This window comes from Stegostoma tigrinum, chromosome 1, assembly GCF_030684315.1.
Source record: "Stegostoma tigrinum isolate sSteTig4 chromosome 1, sSteTig4.hap1, whole genome shotgun sequence".
Taxonomy (NCBI): Eukaryota; Metazoa; Chordata; class Chondrichthyes; order Orectolobiformes; family Stegostomatidae; genus Stegostoma; species Stegostoma tigrinum.
In genome coordinates, this window is record NC_081354.1 from 140,701,596 (window position 1) to 140,725,379 (window position 23,784).

The window sequence follows — 23,784 nt, forward strand, 5'->3', positions numbered from 1 at the left end:
AGCCTTTAACTTCCTATCGAGTTTTGAGAAGATTTGTCCTAGATGCTTCCTAGAAGTATGGCATTCCAACCGGAACTCCATCAACAAACACATTGGCTCCAAATCATAGAACATAGAACATTGAACAGGCCAGCACAGAACAGGCCCTTCAGCCCACAATGTTGTGCCGACCATTGATCCTCATGTATGCACCCTCAAATTTCTGTGACCATATACATGTCCAGCAGTCTCTTAAATGACCCCAATGACCTTGCTTCCACAACTACTGCTGGCAACGCATTCCATGCTCTCACAACTCTCTGCGTAAAGAACCTGCCTCTGACATCCCCTCTATATTTTCCACCAACCAGCTTAAAACTATGACCCCTCGTGCTAGCCATTTCTGCCCTGGGAAATAGTCTCTGGCTATCAACTCTATCTATGCCTCTCATTATCTTGTATACCTCAATTAGGTCCCCTCTCCTCCTCCTTTTCTCCAATGAAAAGAGACCGAGCTCAGTCAACCTCTCTTCATAAGATAAGCCCTCCAGTCCAGGCAGCATCCTGGTAAACCTCCTCTGAACCTTCTCCAATCTACCATCCCCTGAGAAAAAGAACAGGAAATGACATCACCAACCCAAGGAAACCTAACCAGATAAATAGAAAGCTGGACATAACACCAGCGCTTCGTCAGAGGCTCACTGATGATGTTACCTAGAATGGTGACGAAACGTCTGAAAACTAACCTTCCAGCTCAGCGAGCAAACTCACATCCATTTAACTTCCTATCTTCTGCCTCTCTCTCTTCTTAAATAGGGGTGTCATATTTAGCTGTTGTCCAGTCCTGGCACTCCCTGACTTGACTGATGCCAGAAAGATCACCATCAACATCTCTACAATCTCCTGAGCTACCTCCTTCAGAACTGTGGGGTGTAGTCCATCTGGTCTGGGTGATTTATCCACCTTCTGACCTTCCAGCTTCCTCAGCACCTTCTCCTTTGAGATGACCACTACATTCACCTCTGCCCCGACTCTCAAAGTTCTGGCATGCTGCTGATGTCATCCACTGTGAAAACTGATGCAAAGTATCTATTCCTCTGCTATTTCTTTGCTCCCCATTACTACTGCAAGTCTCATTTTCCAGCGGTCCAGTGTCTTCCCCAGTGCTCTTTTAAGTTATCCTCTGTTGACTTTTGAAGACTTCCCAATCCTCTGGCTTCCCAGTAATCTTCAACGCATTTATGCTCTTTGCTTTGTTTTTAAAACTGCATATTTTTAAGACAGTGGTAAGGCAAAGATCCTATATCCATTGCCTTTTGAGGAAAGGCATTCTAAAGACACTCAATCCTCTGAGAAAAAGTTTTCTTTTATTTTTAACTTGTATGCCCTTTACTTTTAAACAATGCATACAAAGATCTTGGTCAAGGCCTCAGCAATCTCCTCTCTTGCCTGTCTCAAAAACCTGGGTACATACCATTATTCCCTGGGGACTTATCCACTGTGGTGCTCTTTCAGAGATATACCACCATCTCCGTCTCGATCTCAAAATTCCCTAGCACCTTAATCATACTATCCTCCAATTCCTTCTCCTGGATGAATACTGACACAAAGTACTCATTTAGGATCTCCTCGTTCTAAATTCTCCCACAACAGGAAATATCCTTTCTACATTCATCCATTTAGTCTATTAAAACAAAGGCATTGTTTAGCTTAAGATGTTAGCTAAGCAGTAATATGGACTGGATAACAAAGTGTGGGGCTGGATGAACACAGCAGGACAAGCAGCATCTTAAGAGCATAAAAGCTGATGTTTAGGACCTAGACCCTTCATCAGAAGAAGGGAGATGGGGACAGGGTTCTGAAATAAATAGGGAGAGAGGAGGAGGCGGACTGAAGATGGATGGAGGAGAAGACAGATGCAGAGGAGAGTATGGGTGGGGAGGTTGGGAGGGGAAAGGTCAGTCCGGGGAGGATGGACAGGTCAAGGGGGCTGGATGAGGTTAGTAGGTAGGAACTGGAGGTGCGGCTTGAGGTGGGAGGAGAGGACAGGTGAGAGGAAGAACAGGTTAGGGAGGCAGAGACAGGCTAGGCTGGTTTTGGGATGCAGTGGGGGGAGGGGAGATTTTGAAGCTGGTGAAATCCACATTGATACCATTGGACTGCAGGGTTCCCAAGTGGAATAGGAGTTGCTGTTCCTGCAACCTTCGGGTGGCATCATTATGGCACTGCAGGAGGCCCAGGATGGACATGTCGCCTAAGGAATGGGAGGGGGAGTTGAAATGGTTCGCGACTAGGAAGTGCAGTTGTTTCCCACAAACTGAACATAGGTGTTCTGCAAAGCGGTCCCCAAGCCTCTGCTTGGTTTCCCCAATGTAGAGGATGCCACACCGTGTACAGCGGTAGCAGTATACCACATTCGTGGATGTGCAGGTGAACATCTGCTTGATGTGGAAAGTCATTTTGGGGCCGGTGTGGCTTTCTTGTTGTTGTGGCCGTTACAGCGGCTCAGCTGAGGGGGGGACAGGACTGGCTGCTTAACATTCCAGGGTTTTGTTATTTTAAATGAGATAGGGAGGAACATAAAAGAGGTGGAGGAGTGTCATTACAAATCTGAGAGAATGTCACATCTGCACTCAAAGAGGACATACTAGATGGCTCATCCACTGAAACAAGGTGGGTACAGCTCAAAGATAAGATGGATGCAATCATTCTAATAGGATTATATTATAGGTCCCTCAACAACCGCGACATTGAGGAACAAATATATAAGCAAACTACGGAAATCAGTGACAATAGGGCTGTCACAGTGGGTGACTTCAACTTGCACAATATTGATTAGGATTCCATTTGAGGAAGAGGTTTAGACAGGGCAGAATTTATTAAGCGCATTCAAGAGAGTTTCATGAAACAGCATGTGGCTAGTCTCACTAGAGGAGTGCCATACTGAACCTTCTATTGGCTAATGAGCCTGGCCATGTGAATGACCTTTCAGTGGGAAAGAAGTTTGGAAACAGCGATCACAACTCCTTAAGTTTTAAGATAGCTATGAATAAAGATAAGACCTTAAGGCATAAGACATAGGAGTGGAAGTAAGGCCATTCAGCCCATCGAGTCCACTCCGCCATTTAATCATGGGCATTTCAACTCCACTTACCCGCACTCTCCCCACAGCCCTTAATTCCTTGTGAGATCAAGGGATTATCAATCTCTGCCTTGAAGACATTTAACATCCCAGCCTCCACTGTGCTCCATGGCAATGAATTCCACAGGCCGAAGGTCACTGACTAGTGATGTTCCTCAGGGATCTGTACTGGGACCTCTGCTGTTTGTCATACATATAAATAATGTGGATGAAAATATAGACGGGTGGGTTAGTGAGTTTGTGGATGATAAAGATTGGTGGAGTTGTCATGGTGTAGAAGGCTGTCAAAGGATACTGCGAAACAGGGATCAGTTGCAGACATGGATAGAAAAATGGCAGATGGAGTTTAATCTGAGTAAGTGTGAGGTGTTGCACTTTGGGAGATCAAATGCTAAGGATACATAGTTAATGGCAGGACCCTGAACAGCATTGTACAGAGGGATTTTGGGGTTCAAATCCACAGCTCTCAAAGTGGCTACAAAGGTAGATAGCATGATAAAGAAGGCGTATAGCACCCTTGCCTTTATTGGTCGTGAAAATGAGTACAAGGGTCAGTACATCAAGTTGCAGCTTTGTAAGACTTTGGTTAAGCGTCACTTAGAATATTATGTTCAATTCTGGTCACCACACTACAGGAAGGATATGGAGGCTTTGGAAAGGGTGCAGAATAGGTTTACTGGGATGCTGCCTGGATTACAGGGTACGAGTTTGAAGGAGATGCTAGAAAAACTTAGGTTGTTTTCTCTGGAGCGACGGACTGACGAGAGACTTGATAAAAGTCTATAAAATCATGAGACGAATAGATAGGGTTGACAATCAGAACGTAATGGTAGGAAACTAGAATGACCCGCCAGAGGTGGTGGTAGGGGGAGATACAATAGGGGTGTTTAAGGGACTTTTAGATAAGCACATGAATATGCAAGAAATGGGAGGGATATGGACCTAGAAGAGGAGGTAGAAAGGACTAGTCTAATTTGGTGTCATGTGTGGCATAACATCTTGGGCCAAAGGGCTCATTCCTGTGCTGTGCTGCAATTTGTTCTCTCTGTCATTGTCTGGATGTCTGAACTGTCCGTAGAATCACACAGTAGGGGTCATTCAGCCCATCAAGTTTATACTTCCAAAGCTATACTAAATCTACAGTTTCCAGCATTAGGCCCAGAGCCTTGAATCTTGTGACATTTCAAGTACTTATCCAAGTACGTTTTGAAGGGTGTGATGTTAACTGCCTCAACCATCCTACAGGCTGTGTTAGTCTGTCTTTTCCTTTTAGTGACTAATTAATTGTATGCACTTCTCATACTTTCTCTTTTTAATGCCAGAAAATCAACTGTGTGCTATACAAGAAACATGCATTTATATATCATCTTCTGTAACCTCCAGGCATGCCAAAGGAAGTTACAGACAGACAATTAGTTCTTCTGGAGTGCCGAAAATGCCTCATTTCACAGCCATCCCTAAAACAGTATTGCATTCCCACACTCCTGCAAGTTTCATCTTTGTTAATTATGGCATCACAACATAAGTACTGGGCCTGTCTACGCTAAGTAACAGTGATATCTATCAATTCCAAGGTGAACAGTATAACAAAAAGTGAAAATAGAAATGTTAGCTAATTACTCATGGGATAATGATTTCCTATCTGATTTCAGTCATTTAGCTGAAGTTTTGTTTAAACAGGTGACCACAAAGTTAACTGTTGATGTTATTGCTAAGCATCCACAAAAACCTAACATACATGTGTGACCTTTGACCCTGTTCCAGAACATTCATGGGATGTCATCTCAGATCCTGTTAGACTCTACAACTTGCACTTACGTTTTGTGTTAATATTCATCTATCAGGTCACCTTTGGATCTACGGTGATTACTCAACCCTGTTAATCTTTGAGTTCAAAAGTACAGAAGCATCTATTTAATTCAAGCCAGCAGCATGCCAGCTCCACATTACTTTAAGATTTGATTTTCAACTTGCAGCATCATAGCACGTCCATAAGGCCAGCACACTGACATAACATCCAACACAATTTTTTGATGTGGCATACATGTGACTCCAAACAAAATAGCAATGTGGTTGATTCTTAACATCCCTATTGGAAATTAAGGATGGGCAATAAATGCTGACCCAACCAGTGATGCCCACATCCTGGTAATGAATAAAAAATTACTTGTATGCGCACACACACACAGTCAAATAAATTTGATATTCTGCAGGGAGGGGCAAGTAAAATACTGGGGAAACTGTTCAATAACAGCAGGATTCACTGGAGTGTTCCTTTTGTTTCCCAAGACCACCAGTGCTCTGATTTTTTCCTTCAAATTCACACACTTCTTCATAGGAGGCATGGAGCAACTGGTTCACAAGCAATAAAGTCTCTCGCTTCTTGTTTAAAAACAAGAAGTTATGACAACTAAACAAAAAATAAATCATGCTGAAAATCAGAAACAAAAACAGAAAATCCTTGGGAAAAAAACTCAGCAGGTCTGGAAAGGTCACCCCCTCCAAAGCCAGCACATCATTCCTCAAATAAGAGCCCCAAAACTGTTCACAATATTCCAAATGCAGTCAGACCAGTGCCTTATACAATCTCAGCAGTACATTTCTGCTGTTGTATTCTGGGCTTCTTGAAATGAATGCCAATCTTGCATTTGTCTTCCTAAGTGCCAACTGGACCCGCACGTTAACTTCAAGCAAATCCTGAACTAGGACTCCCAAGTCCTCCTGTGCTTCAGATTTCTGAAGCTTTTCCCCATTTAGGAAATAGCCTTCACCTCTATTCTTCTACCAAAGTGCATAACCTCACATTTTCCTAAATTTTATTTCTAAGGAGAGGCAATAGCATAGTGGCATTATCGCTGGACTATTAATCCAGAGACCCAGGTAATGTTCTGGGGACGCGGGTTCAAATTCCACCATGGCAGACGGTGGAATTTGAATTCAACAAATATCTGGAATTAAGGATCTAATGATGACCATGAACCCATTGCCGATTATCAGAAGAACCCATCTAGTTCACTAATGTCCTTTAGGGAAGAAAACTGCCATCCTTACCTCGTCTGGCCTACATGTGACTCCAGACTCACTGCAATGTGGCTGATTCTTAACTGCCCTTTAGGCAATTAGGGATGGGCAATAGATGCTGCCTAGCCAGTGACACCCTCATCCCCTGAATGAAGAAAAATAAAAATTCCATTTGCCGCTTCTTTGTCCACTATCCTAGCCTGTCCAAATCCTACTGCAGCTTCCTTCCTTCCTCAATGCTACTTGGCCCTCCAACTACCCTTGCATCATCTACAAACTCAGCAAACATACCCCTAATTCGTTCTTCCCAGTGAAACAGCATCCCCTCCAATATAACATAATTAAACCATCCACACTTGCTATAAACAGACAAAATAAGTCACACAATTCCCTTCATTTCACCTTAAAGACAGCCCCAGAATGTAAGTTATATAAAACTCAAATGTAACATGAACAATGCAACTTCCAAATTCAGTCATCTGATCTCAGTAAAACTATATTCTTTCAATAACTTACTTCTAAAATGACAACTTAGACATCACAGATACAGTGTATATTGACACTACAATTCTTTCTGCAATCAGCTAAGAATATCTCAGCACCGGAAGAAATATTGATATAAGTTTATGTTATCAATCGATCTGTGTGAAATCTTGAACCCATGTAAAGGTTGCAGCTAGGGCTTGAAGAGGTTCTGTTTTCTAAGCTTGATTTAAATGGAACATATACCTGAAATAAATAAAATTTGTATCTTATTCAATATCAATCAATTTAGTTTCCTGATTCTGTCATTTCAAACCTCCATGAATATTTTTGGTTAAGGGGTAGTTTGAATTTTAGAGTCCCAATAAGTAGGTGCCTACAATTTCTAGAATTCAAACCCTACCAAAATACTTACCAACATAGACAATGGAGAGTCACTGGGTACTCAGGGTCTCAAGTCTTTCTCCAACTGTGTGCATCAGATTTACATTTGGTCATATTTTGAACTGGCTTTTGAGTGCAATTACTTCTAGTTAAACGCAAGTAACTTTTTAAAAAATTCTATTCCATTTTCAACTCACTTGTACCTTGCAAAGATATCTTACACAATGTTTTTAAGGATTTCACACATTTTAATTGTCAACACAAAATAAACACTTGAATACAAGCCACAACATCACTCTTGCCCTTGCCCTGCCATGTCTCATCCAGGTCCTGCCTTGTTTTATGCTTAATAAAATTCACCAAAGCTCCTTAAGCAGCAACTTCTAAGCCTACAACTAATACGATCCAGAAGGACAAGGGCAGCTCCTACATGGGAACACCACGAGCTGCAAGTTGCCCTCTAAGCTACTAACTAGTCAGGCTTAAAAGTATATTGCTGTTCCTTCAGTGTTACTGGGTCAAAATCCTTAACCTTTCTCCCTAACAGCATTTGTGGGTCTACCTACACCAAATGGGCTGCAGAGGCACAAAAAGGCAGCTCAATTCTCAAGGGTACCAAGGACAGGTAGCAAATACTGGCCCCATCAGTGAAGTCCACATATCATGAATGGCTAAAAACAGAAAATAGGAAAAAAAATGAATAGATGGAAAATAGATTAAATTCATTCTGCAGTTGAGATTTAGGAAGTAAAAACTAAATTAATTTAGAAGTACAAAGATTGTACAGCTGAAATCCACACATGCAAGTTTGAAGAAGTACCTGTCCTAAACCTTTGTGTGGGCTTCCAGTTTCAGAGAGTCCCTACTGGTTTTGAGAGCGCGGAATTGTATCACTGAGCACTTCAGAGATTTAAAATTTCCTCAGCAGGCCAAGCAGCATCCAGCTCTACACGTGGTTATCTCAGATATTCCAGTGTCTGCAGATCCTACTATCGTTAAAATTTCCTCATTTGGCTCGGCTCATTAGGATAGATATTTCTGCTACTTTATAATACTTTTTGCACAACCAATTAAAAAACTGCCAGGAATTCCTAGCATCATGCAATTTGGGTCTCATCTTCTCCAAGCACAAGCAGGCTTAGCCTCGTAATTTCTCAACAGTGTACAAAAATGAAAAAAGCAACATCAAACAAGGGGAAATCATAACCAGAACTGAGAAACAGCTACTCAACATTTGATTTTAAACATGAGCAGACTCCATTCACGTCTTTTGTTTAACTACGTTTATTATTTCCTTCATTAAACAGGCTATGAAAATGTTAAAAGACTTAATATCAGCTCGCAAGGTTGTAAATGGGCAAGACATTTATCTCTGTACTTTCCAACTTTGTCCTCTTGCACAAAATTTTTAATTACTTCACCTAAAATTATTTCTGCAGCTGAGGTTTAGTGCCGGCCAGCCACCTGGGGTCAAATCTCAAGCATTTCCTCTTTAAACTTTTCCACTTCTTTCTCTTCCTTTAAGATGCGTTTTACCATCATCTTGGAACAAGCTTTGGTCACCTGCCCTAACAGATTCTTAAATGCTTCCGCATCAAACGGTGGTATATGTTCTGGTGAAAAAATTCGGGCTGTTTTACTACGTTACGGCCCTTTGTAAATTGAACTTATAGCTAGTGAACCAAAACGGACGTAAATCAGTGCTTGGCATCGTCCAGCGACATACTGGAGAGATTTACCTTCAAACTGCACCCAACTGTGACTTAGGAATCACGATTATCAAGTTGCGGATCCCAATCTAACAAAATTTCTCCTCGACAGCTCGTATTTCAAGATAAGTAGCAGCGCAATCCACAAAACAGCATGCGCAACCACCAAGATAAACATAGGCAGGAAAATCTTAATCCTCGGGGATGAAAATAAATTGCCAAACAATCACTTACCTGAATTAATTCACACGGTACTCTCCTTTTTGCTATGCATGTCCAGTTACGGTTTTTCTCAAACACATGACATTATCCTAACCTCCCAACCGTCACTCAAATTTACACACTTTAGATATTGCCACTCCCGGTATTTTTTTTAATCTACTGGTTATGACGAACGCAAGAGAGAGTCGGAGATTTTTTGAACTTTTGGTGTTCCTTGTACACGACCCTTACCTGCTCACTGGAGAACTCGGTGCCCTCTCCTCGCCGCTTGCTCCTGCAGCAGCCGTTCCCGCCCTTCCAATGACAAAACCTGCTGATTGACAGCTCGCTCGGGCCAATCGGTTCTGCGGCCGGTCGGAGCTAGTCCAATGGTAGCAGTGGGGCGAGTCTCCGTGGACCAAGTTGAGCTCGAGCCGTCATCTGCTAGTGACCTGCCAGGATCCGATAGCGGTGGTTCTGCTTCTTCACACAACACAGCCCCCTCTGCCCAAAGCCAACACCGGGTTGTAACCGACTGAATGGCTATCAGCAAGCACGGAGCGGCTGTACATTTAGTATGCAACCTATAATTTATTGTAACATATAATACTGAGGAAAATAAAACGTTTTAATGTTACAGAGATAGTTGGAACTGCCGTGCTGCAGAAGCTGAGATAACAAGGGGTAGATAATAAAATGTGAGGCTGGATGAACACAGCAGGCCCAGCAGCATCTCAGGAGCACAAAAGCTGACGTTTCAGGCCTAGACTCTCTGATGAAGGGTCCAGGCCCGAAACGTCAGCTTTTGTGCTCCTGAGATGCTGCTGGGCCTGTGTTCATCCAGCCTCACATGTTATTATCTTGGATTCTCCAGCATGTGCAGTTCCCATTATCTCTGATAACAAGGGGTAGAGCTGGATGAACACAGCAGGCCAGGCAGCATCAGAGGAGCAGGAAAGCTGACGTTTAGGTTCTGGACCCTTCTGAGGCGTGTTTCTAAAGTGACAATTATTTAAATGTCAGAAACCAGGCAAAGATTAAGTAACAAAACCAGAAATTCTGGAGAAAAATCAAACTACCGGACTCGAAAAGTTAACTCTGCTTTCTCTCCATGGATACAGCCAGACCTGCCGAGTTTTTCCAGCAATTTCTGTTTTTGTTTCAGATCGCCAGCCTCCTCCGTTATTCGTTTTAATCAAAGATGAAGTAAATTGTCGTTACACATTAGGGTGATGGGGAAGGAACAATTTGAGTATAGATTCATGGATGAATTACAGGAAATATGAACTAATCGACTGATTCCTAATTCACAGACCCTAAATTGCAAACTGGTCATCGCAGAAAACTTATTCGCTTTAAAACATTTATTTAGCCAAGTGATTCGGGCTTCAGTTACAGCCCGAGCTGGACAATATAAATCTCCCACAGCCTTCAAAAATGGAAGGTTAACCTTTCTGGTGGATATAAACTTCACAGGCAGCGTCTCTCTGTAACAAAACCTATTTATTTTGCAGACATCAAAGAGCCTGTTGCTGCGCTGCAAGATCCAGCAAAGATCGCAGATGTGGCAGGGTTACCGTGGGAACGTTGACGAGGATCTCTGAAGGATATACACTGCAAACATATCTGCCGAGACTGCATGCGTTTTGTTCAACTCCAGCACTAGGGAACAATAACAAAATAGAGTGCATGCTGAAAAGAGTAAATACAACCTTCCAACGCGTAGTTTGGTATTTCACAACAAAAGAAATTAAACGCTGTCATTTTTTCCCCCAAGTAGATGCTCTACAAGCATGACCCTGCGTTTTCAAAAAATTGGTTCTACTTCTGTGGTCTACTTCGGCTTATCGTGTGGTGGAGATCATTGAATCTCCGAAATTCAACTACTGTAGAACAACGATGTGATAATGGGAACTGCAGATGCTGAAGAATCCAAGACAATAAAATGTGAGGCTGGATGAACACAGCAGGCCCAGCAGCATCCCAGGAGCACAAAAGCTGATGTTTCGGGCTCTCTGATGAAGGGCCTAGGCCCGAAACGTCAGCTTTTGTGCTGCTGGGATGCTGCTGGGCCTGCTGTGTTCATCTAGCCTCACATTTTATTATCTTCACTGTAGAACAACAATTTGTTATACTTGTAGCAAAGTCAAAAGATGTGCAGGCTGGCTAGATTGACCATGCTAAATTGGGTTATAGGCAGATGTGTCGGTGGAGACTTGTTGGGCCGAAGCGCTTGTTTCCACAGGGTAGGGATTCTATGATCTATGGTTTGCAGTATTCAGTATTTTGATTATTTTAAAGCTAGGAATTAAATGAATTGAGCAGTAGTCCAATATTCAAATAAAAATCTGAAACATTATCATCAGCCTCTCGTTGAGTGCAGGCATTCAATTATCCTGGCATCAGTAAATTCCAAGGATGAATTCCATCCATACCAATACTTATCAATAACATCCACTCTTGTAAAAATAAATAGATACTCCAGTCCTCAGTAGAAGCAAAAGTCCTATTAAAAAGCCTAACTGTTAGAATGGCATGGTTAAGTGTTGAATTATACTGTTTCAAATAATTATTGATAATCAAGAACATACTTTCATTGTTTTCATTTACTGGATCGCCCTGGGATACAAAGACAATTCTTCAACTCTTCTCTTCTGCAAACATCCTTTCAAAAATCTTCTGTCCTGCCTCTGCCAATCTTACCTCCAACAGCATGTGTGGCATATTCCTTCCTTAGCAGTAAGGTTGAGACCAAATGATCAGCTTCTTCAGCCATCCTTATCTTTCCCCTATGTCACCAGGCAAACGTAAAGAACACTCCCTGCCCTGGACTTGAATTTGCTCCAGTTTCTCTCCAACCCAATTCCTATCGGTTGTAAAAATAGAAGAATGCTAAAGAAACTTGGTAGGTCTCTACATCTGTTGAGAGAGTAAAACAGAATTAATGCTTTTAGCTCAATTTAACTTCTTCAGAACTCAATAAACTCTGACCAGTCAATATCACTCCATGCTCCCACACAAATGACAAGAATTGACCATCTCCAACAAGAAAGAATCTAATCATTGCTTCATGACATTCAATGATATTATCGTCACTGAATTCCACACCATCAGTTTCCTGGGAGCTACCATTGACCAGAAACTAAACTACACTCGCCACATAAATAATGGCCACAAAAGCATTTCAGAGGCTAGAAATCCTGCAGCAGGTAACTTGCCAAAGCCTGTCCCCCAACGACAAGGCTCAAGTCAGAATACTCCCTACTTGCTTGGATGACTGCAGCTCCAACACCACTCAAGAAGTTTGACACCATCCTAGACAAAGCAGCCCGCTTGAGTGGCTCATGTGCACACATAGCCATTCCTTCCATCATTGACCAAAGTGAAATGCAGAATTTCATCAAGGATCCTTAGACAGTATCTTAAAAACCTATGACCACTACCATCTATAATGACAGGGTAGCAAATATATGAGAACACAAGCACCTGCAAGTTCTCCTCTAAGCCACTCATCATCCTGACTTGGAAATATCTCCATACCTTCAGTGTCACTGAGTTAAAATCCTGGAACACTTTCCCTAAGGGCATTGTGGATCTACCAACAGCATGTGGACTGTAACTGTTCAAGAAGCAGTTCACTACCATCTCTCATAGAATCCCTAGAATGTGGAAGCAGGCCATTCAGCCCATCAAGTCCTCTGACGAGCATCCCACCCAGACCCACCCCCTACTTAGACACTATGGGCAATTTAACATAGTCAATCTACTAAATCCACATAGACACAGGGAGAATGTACAAACTCCAGGCAGAAATTATGAGAGGCTGGAATTAAACTGGGCCCCTGGCACTGTGAGGCAGCAGTGGAAACCACTGAGCCACTATGCTGCAAGATCAGCGAGGATTGGCAAAAAATGTTGGCCCAGCCAGTGAGACCCATATGCCATGATTTTTTTTTAAAATCTTGTCTCATGTTCCTTGGATTCTCTGAAAAGTTCCTTTAAATATAATCATCACTATTCTCCTCAACAAAACACACAACCCCTTCCATCCTTGGAAACCATCAGCCCATCATCAACTTCCAATTGCTCTCCAAAGCATTTGCACATGTTGTTATCTCCCAAATCTGTGTCCATCTTTCTCAAACTCCATGTTTGAATCAATAGTCAATCTCCACCATGCCACAATACTGAAACTGATTTTATCAAAATGGCAAATAACATCCTAAATGATTCAGACAAAAGTTATTTTTACAAGCTTACCCCTCTAGACATTTTGTCAACCTAATAGTGTTCCAGTGAAGTTCAATGCAAAATCCAGGAGCAGCAACTTATCTCCCGCTTAGGCACCTTACAGCTTTCAGACACAATACAGAGTTCAACAATTTCAGACCATGAACTTTGTCGCCCATTTTGATATGTTTTAGTTTTGATTTTCATATGATCACTATGAAACAGAAGGGGAGGCGAAGGCCCAGTAGTATTGACACTGGACAGTTAATCCAGAGACTGAGATAATGTTCTGGGGACCCGGGTTCGAATTCCACCATGGCAGATTGTGGCGAGAGATAATGGGAACTGCAGATGCTGGAGAATTTGAATTCAATAAATATCTGGAATTGAAGAGTCTAATGATGATCATAAATCCATTGCCAACTGTTGGAAAAACCAATCTTGTTTTGCTAATCCCCTTTAGTTCCCGAAAGAAAAACTGTCATCCTTGCCTGGTCTGGCCTACATGTGACTCCAGACCCACAGCAGTGCAGTTGACTCTGAAATGCCCTTGAGGCAATTAGGAATGAATGCTGCCTAGCCAGCAACACCCTCATCCCATGAATGAAATAAAGGAAAAAGAGAACAGGGTTATATTTTGTTCAAACACATTCATTCACTCTGGAAAAATGCTTCGTTTCCTAACTACAGTCTCGAACACTTCATTTACTTTTTGTTCCACGACATCTTTGTTATTGCAATCTTCCCATCCTTTATCCTATTCTTGACCTTCTCGTTCATGCCTTCTTTATCTCCAGACTGGATTAGTCCAATGAACTCTGAACTGATTTCCCAAATTTCATCCTCTATAAACTTGACAACTTCCAAGCCTCTGCTCTATTTGTCCTTAATTGCACCAAGTTCTGTGGTTCAGAAAAGATTTACAGGGATGTTGCTCGGATTGGAGGGCTTAAGCTACAGGGAGATGCTGAATAGGCTAGGGTTATATTTCCTCAGCATCAGAGGCTAAAGGGCAAACTTATAGTGGTTTATAAGGTTATGAGAAGTATGGATATCGTAAATAGACAAGGTCTTTTCCCCAGGATGGCCGGGGGGGGGGGGGGGGGGGGTGGTCCCTGCATATTCAGCCATTAACTTCTATAAGGTCACCCCTCAGCCTCAGAAGCTCAGGGAAAATAGCCCCAGCCTATTTCACCTCTACATATAGAGGTTATAAAATCATGAGGAGCATAGATAGGGTGAACAGCCAAGATCTTTTCCCCCCCCCCAGAGTAGGGGAGTCCAAAACTAGAGGGCATAGGTTTAAGGTAAGAGGGGAAAGATTTAAAGGGGACCCGAGGAGTAACTTTTTCCACGCAGAAGGTGGTGCATGTGTGGAACAAGCTGCCAGAGGAGATGGTGGTGGGGCTGGATAGAATTACAACTTTTAAAAGGCATCTGAGTGGATACATGGATGGGAAGAGGTTAGAAAGATAATCGGCCAAATACTGGTATTTGGGATGAGATCAGTTTAGAATATCTGATCAGCACAGACAAGTTAGACTGAAAGGTGTGTTTCCATGCTGCGTGACTTCATAACCCTGTATTTTGGTGACCTCCATTGGCTCCCTTCTAAGCAACATCTTGATTTAAACATTCTTAATGTTTTTTTCCAAATCCCTCCATGGCCTTATCCCACAGTATCTATGACCATTTTTACAGCCTCAGAACTCTCCAGAATATCTGCAATCATTTAATCCTGATCATTTGAGGTTCTCTATTGACAGATCTGCCCACACATATACAGTCCTTAAGTTCTCAAACTGCTTTCTTAAACCTCTCAATCTCACCTTCCTCCTTTAAGATGCTGCTTACTCAGGCCCAACCTACAGTCATATGCTTATTAGACCTTTATGAGATTTGGTACCAAAGTGTGTTTTATATTGGTCTATTTAAGAATTTAATTACAAATTTTAAATAGAAGGTGCTGTTCTTGGTGTTGGTTTATTTACTTTAAGTGATTTCCATAGATAACTACTTGAGGGTATATTTGTAGATAAGGCTGTTCTCATCAGTGCCTTGTACAACCAAAGCACAACTTCCCTATTTTTGTGTTCCACTTGCTTTTCAATAAATTATAACATTCTATTATCTTGCCTGATTATGTGTAGTATCAACAATCCAGCTTTTTACAATCCAGATCCCTCAGAACCACAGATCTAATCTCTCACCATTTAGACAACATGCTTTATTTTTATTTATCCTGCTAAATGAATAATTCCATATTATTCCATTATACTCCATTTACCAGATATTGGACTACACACTTAACCTAAGTCTTCTGTAACTGCATGTCCTCTTCACAATTAGTTTCCTACCCTTGATATAAGCAAATATGGCAACTACATCTTCCATCTCATGTAAATTGTAAACAGTTGAGATCCCAGCACAGCTCATGTGAAGCCAATCCTTGCATCTTGCCAACATGAAAAAGATACATTTATACCTACACATTGGCTGGTTAACAAGAAGTAATCTTCTATCCATGCTAATAACATCCCTACATCATGAGCTTTTATTTTCTGCCATAACCCTTAACGTGGGAATCTATCATAAACATCTTGGAAATCTAAATACAATACATCCATAGAGTGTGTTGCTTTATCCACAAGAACTCCAATGGATTGGTCAAACATGATTCCCCTTTAGCAAAACCATGTTGAATCTGCATGATTACCTTAATTCATTGCAGCCTCAGAACGCCAGGGATCTGGGTTCAATTCCCGCCTTGGGCGACAGTCTGTATGCAGTTTGCACATTCTCCCCATGTCTGCGTGGGTTTCCTCTGGGTGCTCCGGTTTCCTCCCACAGTCCAAAGATATGCAGGTTAGGTGGATTGGTCATGCTAAGGTGCCCATAGTATTCAGGGGCATGTGGGGGGTGGGTCTGGGTGGGCTGCTTCAACGGGCAGTGTGGATTTGTTGGGCTGAAGGGCCTGTTTCCACACTGTAGGGAATCTAAATCTAATCTAAATGCTGTGCTATATTTGATAATAGCTTCCTATATTTGATAATAGGTTCTAACGGATGTGAGTTTGCTCGCTGAGCTGGCAGGTTAGATTTCAGACGTTTCATCACTTTTTTTATTTGAAAAAATATACTTTATTCATAGAATGTACAAAAAATAAAACATTTATACACCTACCCAGTCATGCAAGCCACTCCAGGTTACCCAGGGGGTAAGTACACCAACTAAAGGAAAAAAGCAAAACAGAGAGAAAAAAAAACAAAGCAAAGAAACCACCCCGGCAGTCGTCACCACGCACAGTCCGCGTTGGCCCTCTGACCAGTTGGGGAAGGCACCAGCTGGGCCCAGTTACCAGATAGGGTTCTTTTTCCTATCCTGGACGAGGGGGTTCATACGGTGGTCTTTCCCCACCGCACCTTGGCGGCGGCTGCCCCAAGCTTTAGCACGTCCCTCAGCACGTAGTCCTGGACCTTGGAGTGCGCCAGTCTGCAACACTCGGTCGGGGTCAGTTCTTTCAGCTGGCAGACCAGCAAGTTGCGGGCAGACCAAAGAGCGTCTTTCACCGCATTGATGGTCCTCCAGGCGCAGTTGATGTTGGTCTCGGTGTGCGTCCCCGGAAACAGCCCGTAGAGCACGGAGTCACGCGTCACGGAGCTGCTCGGGACGAACCTCGACAAATACCACTGCATCCCGCTCCAGACCTCCTGCACATAGGCACACTCCAGAAGGAGGTGATCAACAGTCTCATCCCCCCGCAGCCACCTCGAGGGCAGCGTGCGGTGGCGCAGAGATTCCGGGCATGCATAAAAGGATCTCACTGGCAGAGCCCCTCTCACCGCCAGCCAAGCAATGCCCTTGTGCTTGTTTGAAAGTTCTGGCGATGAGGCATTCTGGCAAACGACTTTGGCAGTCTGCGTGGGGAACCACACGATGGGATCCACCCTCTCCTTTTCCCGAAGGGCCCCGAGGATACTACGCCCTGACCACTGCCTGACGGCCTTGTGGTCAAAGGTGTTTCCTTTCAAAAATTTCTCCACGAAGGACAGGTGGTACGGAACGGTCCAACTACTCGGAGTGTACCGCGGCAACGAGGCCAGGCCCATCCTTCGCAACACCGGGGACAGGTAGAACCTCAGTAAGAAGTGACACTTGGTGTTTGCGTACTGAGGATCTACACACAGCTTGATGCAGCCGCACACAAAGGTAGCCGTCAGGGCGAGGGTGGCATTTGGTACGCCGTTTCCCCCATTTCCCAGGTCTTTGTACATGGTGTCCCTGCGGACCCGGTCCATCCTCGACCCCCCAAATGAAGTGGAAGATGGCCCGGGTGACTGCAGCGGCGCAGGTCCAGGGAATAGGCCAGGCCTGCACCACATACAACAGTACCGAAAGCCCCTCGCACCTGACAACCAGGTTCAGACCCGCGATGGAGAGGGACCGGAGCGTCCACCTGCCCAGCTTCTGCTTCAATTTGGTGATACGCTCCTCCCAAGTCTGAGTGCACGCCCCTGCTCCACCAAACCAAACACCCAGCACCTTCAGGTAGTCTGTCCTGACAGTGCAGGGGATGAAGGAACGGTCGTCCCAGTTCCCGAAGAACATGACCTCGCTCTTACCCCTATTGACTTTGGCACCCGAGGCCAGTTCAAACGGGTCACAGATGTCCAATAGTCTACTCACCGACCGACGATCGGTGCAGAAGACGGCGATATCGTCCATGTACAGGGAGGTCTTGACCTGAAGGTCTCCGCGGCCTGGGATAGTCACGCCCTTCAGGCTCACGTCCTTCCTGATGGAGGCGGCGAAGGGCTCCACACAGCACACGAACAAGGCAGGAGAGAGCGGGCAGCCCTGCCTGACTCCAGATCTGACAGGAAAACTGTCCGATTCCCACCCGTTGATCAAGACTGCGCTAACGATGTTGGCGGAGAGCAGCCGGATCCAATTGCGGATGCCCTCCCCGAACCCCAACTTGGAGAGGACGTCCCTCATGTAAGCACGAGAGACCCTGTCGAAGGCCTTCTCCTGGTCCAGGCTGACGAGGCAGGTGTCCAACTGCCTGTCCTGTACGTAGGAGATCGTATCCCTGATGAGCGTGAGGCTCTCAGCGATCTTCCTGCCCGGCACAGCACAGGTTTGGTCAGGGAGAATCACCGACTCCAGGACAGACCTGACCCGGTTGGCTATGCCCCTTGGCCAGGATTTTGTAGTCCACGTTCAACAGTGAAATGGGACGCCAATTCTTAATTTCTTCCCTCTCCCCCTTCCTCTTGTAAATGAGGGTGATGATGCCCTTCCTCATGGACTTGCACATTTCCCCCGCCCAAAGCGCACTATCGTACACCTCCAGCAGGTCCTGGCCGACCAGGCCCCACAGAGCGGAATACAGCTCGACCAGTAAGCCGTCGCTTCCGGGGGTCCTATTCCTCTCCAACGACTTGAGGCTCTGGTCAGCTCGTCCAGGGATATCGGCCGGTCCAGCCACTCCCTCGTGCCGTCGTCTAAGACCTCTGTGATAGACGACATGAACGACTCGGAGGCCATGCTGTCCATGGGCTTCGTGTCGTACAGTCCGGCATAGACGGACCTGCTGATCCTCAAAACGTCGGGCCAAGACGACGTCACCGAGCCGTCATCCTCCTTCAGCCGGCTAAGCACAGAGCTCTCTTTGTGCACCTTCTGAAAGAAGAAACACGAGCTCGTCTCGTCCTGCTCCACGGAGCGGACCCTGGACTGGAAGATTATCCAGGAGGTGTCCGCGGCGAAGAGCAAGGCTTGCTGGCCCCTCACCTCGCGGAGGTCCTCCGTGACATCGACCCCCATCAACTGCAGAAGGAGCAGGTTCTGCTCCCTTTTCTGGAGTCGCGACAGCTTTCCCCGCCTCTCTCTCGCCTTCCAAACACCCTTGAGGACAAAGAACCTCTTGATGTTCTCCTTCACCGTCTCCCACCAGTCGCCTGGAGACTCAAAGAGGGGTTTCACAGTTCTCCAACCGGCGTACTCCCTCTTAAGCTCCTCGACGTTCTCTGGGGTCAACAGAGTCGTGTTGACCTTCCACGTCCCATTGCCGGCCGGCTGGTCGTCCTGTAAGTGACAGTTGGCCAGCAGGAGGCAGTGGTCAGAGAAGAACACTGGCTCGACGCCGGTGGACCTGACCGAGAACGTCAGTGACACAAAGAGGAAGTCTATCCTTGAGCGGATAGACCCATCTGGCAGCGACCAGGTGTACCTCCGCTGCGCTCCGTCTGCAGGGGTGCTGAAGACGTCAAGCAGCTTGGCATCCTTCACCGTGCCCATCAGGAATCTGGACGTGACGTCCAGTTGACTCCCCCCACCCGCTGTCCCCACGCCGGATCTTCCATCTGCATCGATGATGCAGTTGAAGTCTCCGCCTAGGATGACCGGCCTGGACATAGCCAGCAGGGGTGGAAGCCGCTGCAAGACAGCCAACCGCTCACTCCGTACCGCTGGGGTGTACACGTTGATCAGCCTCAGGGGAGCATTCCTGTAGGTGATGTCAGCCACTAGGAGGCACCCCCCCCACCACCTCCTGAACTTGAGAGATGGTGAAGTTGTGCCCCCCCCGCAGCAGAATAGCCAGGCCCGGGGAGCGACAGTTGTTACCCCCCCGACCAGATCGAAGGCTCACAGGTCCAGGCGCCGGACCATTTCCCGTACCTGCCGAGGTGCGGTATCCCGCACTCCTGCAGAACAGGAGGTCCGCCTTGATGGTGGTCAGGTAGGCCAACGTGGACACACATCTTGCGGTTGACTTGATGCTGCGCACATTAATGCTCGCAACTCATACCCCCATTGTGGGCAGTGACTGCAGTACCATCCCCAAGTCCAAGGTCCAGCCCCTCCATCTGTCCCTTCGTGCCCATTGCCCGGGCTAACTGCTGGACGCTCTCCAGGCTGAGGGAACCGTCCGTGCTGCCTTCCGGGTGGCATCCCCCTGTCAGGGGTGCGGAGGCAGGAGGGTTCGGCTCCAGGTCAGGCTGGGGACGCGCTGTTTCCGCCTACCCGCCTGGAAGTTCCGGGGGGCCCTCCAGTGGCACTTGACTGGGTGTCGGAGGGAGCCTCAGGACACCTCCCGTCACCTGGAAGCGTGGTGCTGCTTACCTTCCCCCTCGAGGTCTTTAACTTCGGCTTCGGGTGGGCCCTCTCCGAATCCCCCTCGTCAGAGGGGCTCTTATAGCCCCTCTGTAGCTGCCTCTTCCCGCCTGACGGTTGTGGTTCCCGGGCCCGTCGACGCACCTTCCTCCTTGCTTTCCAGACTGTTGTCCACTCCCCTGGGTCGCCTGTCGCCGCATCCATCGACTTCGGGTTGTCGGAGGGGATCGGAGCCTGCAGGGGTGCTTTGCTGGCCTCGGGCCCATCCTGCGGGGCTGGGCCCTCCTGCACATTAGTGGGGTCCTTGCTGGGCCCTGGTGCCTTCATCTCCTCCGGAGGGGCTGGCCCCGCATTGCCCCTGCCGGCAACCTGGGCGTAGGTGGTCCCCCCCCGCTGCGGGCATGCCCTATAGAGGTGGCCCGCTTCCTCGCAAAGGTTGCAGCTTTTCTCTTGTGGGCAATCCTTTGCAAGGTGTCCCTCCTCCCTGCAGTTCCTGCAGATGGTGGCTTTGCAGTCGGCCGCCACGTGACCTGACCTACCACAGGCATGGCAGACTTTAGGTTGCCCTGCGTAGGTCAGGTAGCCCTTGCTGCCGCCGATCGCGAAGCTGGACGGTGGGTGTACGACATTCCCATCCGCGCCCATCCTCAGCGTCACCTTGACCTACCTCTTACTTGTCCAGATGCCAAAGGGGTCCATGATGTCAGTTAGGTCTCCTTCCACCTTCACATACCTTCCGAGGAAGGTCAGGACATGAACTGCTGGCACATGCGGGTTGTACATATGTACAGTCACCATACGGCTCCTCTGTCCACAGGTGCACCTTCATCCACCTTCTTTACAGAAACACGGATGGTGTTCCGGACCCCCTGACCTGGGGCACGAGCACTTGCCGCAGCCATCATTGCAGGTTGGCTGCTCCCCTGAACCAGCGTTAGGCCGAAGCCAGCATTAAGATCCACTGGTCGCAAGGGTGCACAGCCAACCCGACGTCCTCCTTTCACATCCAAGACAGCGCTCTCCTCCTCTCGGTCCACAAGAGAATGGGTCTTTATTCTGTTCCAGATGTAAGCTGGTTCACTGAGGTTGCTGGCTTGCTCCCAGATGTTTTGTCACCATTCTAGGTTCATCATCAGTGAGCCTCTGACAAAGCGCTGGTGTTATGTCCTGCTTTCTATTTATCTATTTAGGTTTCCTTGGGTTGGTGATGTCATTTCCTGTTCTTTTTCTCAGGGGATGGTAGATCAAAACACTACATTGGACAAACAGGCAGAAAGCTAGCCACCAGGATACATGAACATCAACTAGCCACAAAACGACATGACCCACTATCACTCGTATCCTTACATACAGATAAGGAAGGACACCACTTTGATTGGGACAACACATCCATCCTAGGACAAGCCAAACAGAGACATGCACGAGAATTCCTAGAAGCATGGCATTCCAACCGGAATTCCATCAACAAACACATTGGCTCCGAGCCAATCTACCATCCCCTGAGAAAAAGACCACGAAATGACATCACCAACCCAAGGAAACCTAACCAGACTGTTAGGTTTCATAACAGCAGCGCTTCGTCGGAGGCTCACTGATGATGTTACCTAGAATGGTGACGAAACGTCTGAAAACTAACCTTCCAGCTCAGTGAGCAAACTCACATCCAGATTCTTCACATTGATTTGGAGCCAATGTGTTGATGTTCATGTATCCTGGTGGCTAGCTTTCTGCCTGTTTGTCCAATGTAGTGTTTTGATCTACAATCCCCTGAGAAAAAGTACAGGAAATGACATCACCAACCCAAGGAAACCTAAACAGATAAATAGAAAGCAGGACATAACGCCAGTGCTTCATCGGAGGCTCACTGTTGATGTTACCTAGAATGGTGACAAAACATCTGGGAACACACCTACAAACTCAGTGAACCAGCTTACATCGGAACAAAATAAAGATCCCACTCTTTTGTGGACCAAGAGGAGGAGAGCGCTGCGTTGGAGATGAAAGGAAGACGTCGGGTTGGCTGTGCACCCTTGCAACCAGGGGATCTTAATGCTGGCTTCGGCCTAACGCTGGTTCAGGGGAGCAGCCAACCTGCAACGATGGCTGCGGCAAGTGCTCGTGCCCCAGGTCCGTGTTTCTGTAAAGAAGGTGGATGAAGGTGCACCTGTGGACCGCACCTTCTTCGTGAAGAGGGTCCTGTTGGACTGTTGTGGGTTCGCTGCTGCGGACATTTACTGCCTGCAGGATTTCCCCGGAGGAGGTTTTTACAATGTGACCTTGAGGAGTGCCAAGCTTTGTGAGCGCTTCCTGGAGGTTTTCAAGGAGAAAGGAGGTGAGGGCCCCCTCTCTGTATTGACCGCTGTCCCGCTGTTTGTGATGCCAGCGCAGAGGAGCCGTATGGTGACTGTACACATGTACAGCCCGCATGTGCCAGCAGTTGATGTCCTGACCTTCCTTGGAAGGTACGTGAAGGTGGAAGGGGACCTAACTGACATCATGGACCCCTTTGGCATCTGGACCGGTAAGAGGCAGGTCAAGGTGACACTGAGGGTGGGCGTGGACGGGAACATTGTACACCCACCATCCAGCTTCGCGATCGGCGGCAGCAAGGTCTACCTGACCTACGTAGGGCAACCTAAAGTCTGCCATGCCCGTGGTAGGTCAGGTCACGTGGTGGCCGACTGCAAAGCCACCATCTGCAGGAACTGCAGGGAGGGGGGACACCTTGCAAAGGATTGCCCACAAGAGAAAAGCTGCAACCTTTGCGGGGAAGCGGGCCACCTCTATAGGGCATGCCCGCAGCGGGGGGGACCACCTACGCCCAGGTCGCCAGCAGGGGCGATGCGGGGCCAGTCCCCCGGAGGAGATGAAGGCACCAGGGCCCTGAAAGGACCCTACTAACGTGCAGGAGGGGCAGGTCGTGCAGGAGGGCCCAGCCCCACAGGATGGGCCCGAGGCCAGCAAAGCGCCCCTGCAGGCTCCGCTCCCCGCCCCGACAACCCGGAGTCGATGGAGGCGGCGACAGGCGGCCCAGGGGAGTGGACGACAGTCCGGAAAGCGAGGAGGAAGGTGCGTCGATGGGCTCAGGAACCGCAACCATCAGGCGGGAAGAGGCAGCTACAGAGGGGCTATAAGAGCTCCTCTGACGAGGGGGATTCGGAGAGGGCCCGACAAAGCAGAAGTCAAAGATCTCAGGGGAGAAGGAAAGCAGCACCACGCTTCCAGGTGACGGGAAGCGTCCTGAGGCTCCCTCTGACACCCAGTCATGTGCCGCTGGGGCACTGGAGGGCCCCCCGGAACTTCTAGGTGGGAAGGAGGAAACAGCGCGTCCCCAGCCTGACCCAGAGACGGACTTTCCTGCCTCCGCACCCCCGACGGGGGGATGCCACCCGGAAGGCAGCACGGACGGTTTCCTCAGCCTGGAGAGCGTCCAGCAGTTAGCCCGGGCAATGGGCACGAAGGGACAGATGGAGGGGCTGGACCTTGGACTTGGGGAGGGTACTGCAGTCACTGCCC

At 47.0% G+C, this 23,784-nt stretch overlaps 1 protein-coding gene across 1 annotated transcript in view; it reads right to left on the reverse strand.

Moving 5' to 3' along the window:
• Positions 1–9,202, reverse strand: part of pdzd2 (PDZ domain containing 2) — a 422,227-nt gene extending 413,025 nt beyond the window's left edge. Inside the window, exon 1 of the mRNA XM_048530010.2 lies at positions 9,172–9,202. The gene's annotated coding sequence lies outside the window, so the exon portion shown is untranslated. The remainder of the gene's footprint in view (positions 1–9,171) is intronic.
• Between the last annotated feature and the right edge of the window lie 14,582 nt (positions 9,203–23,784).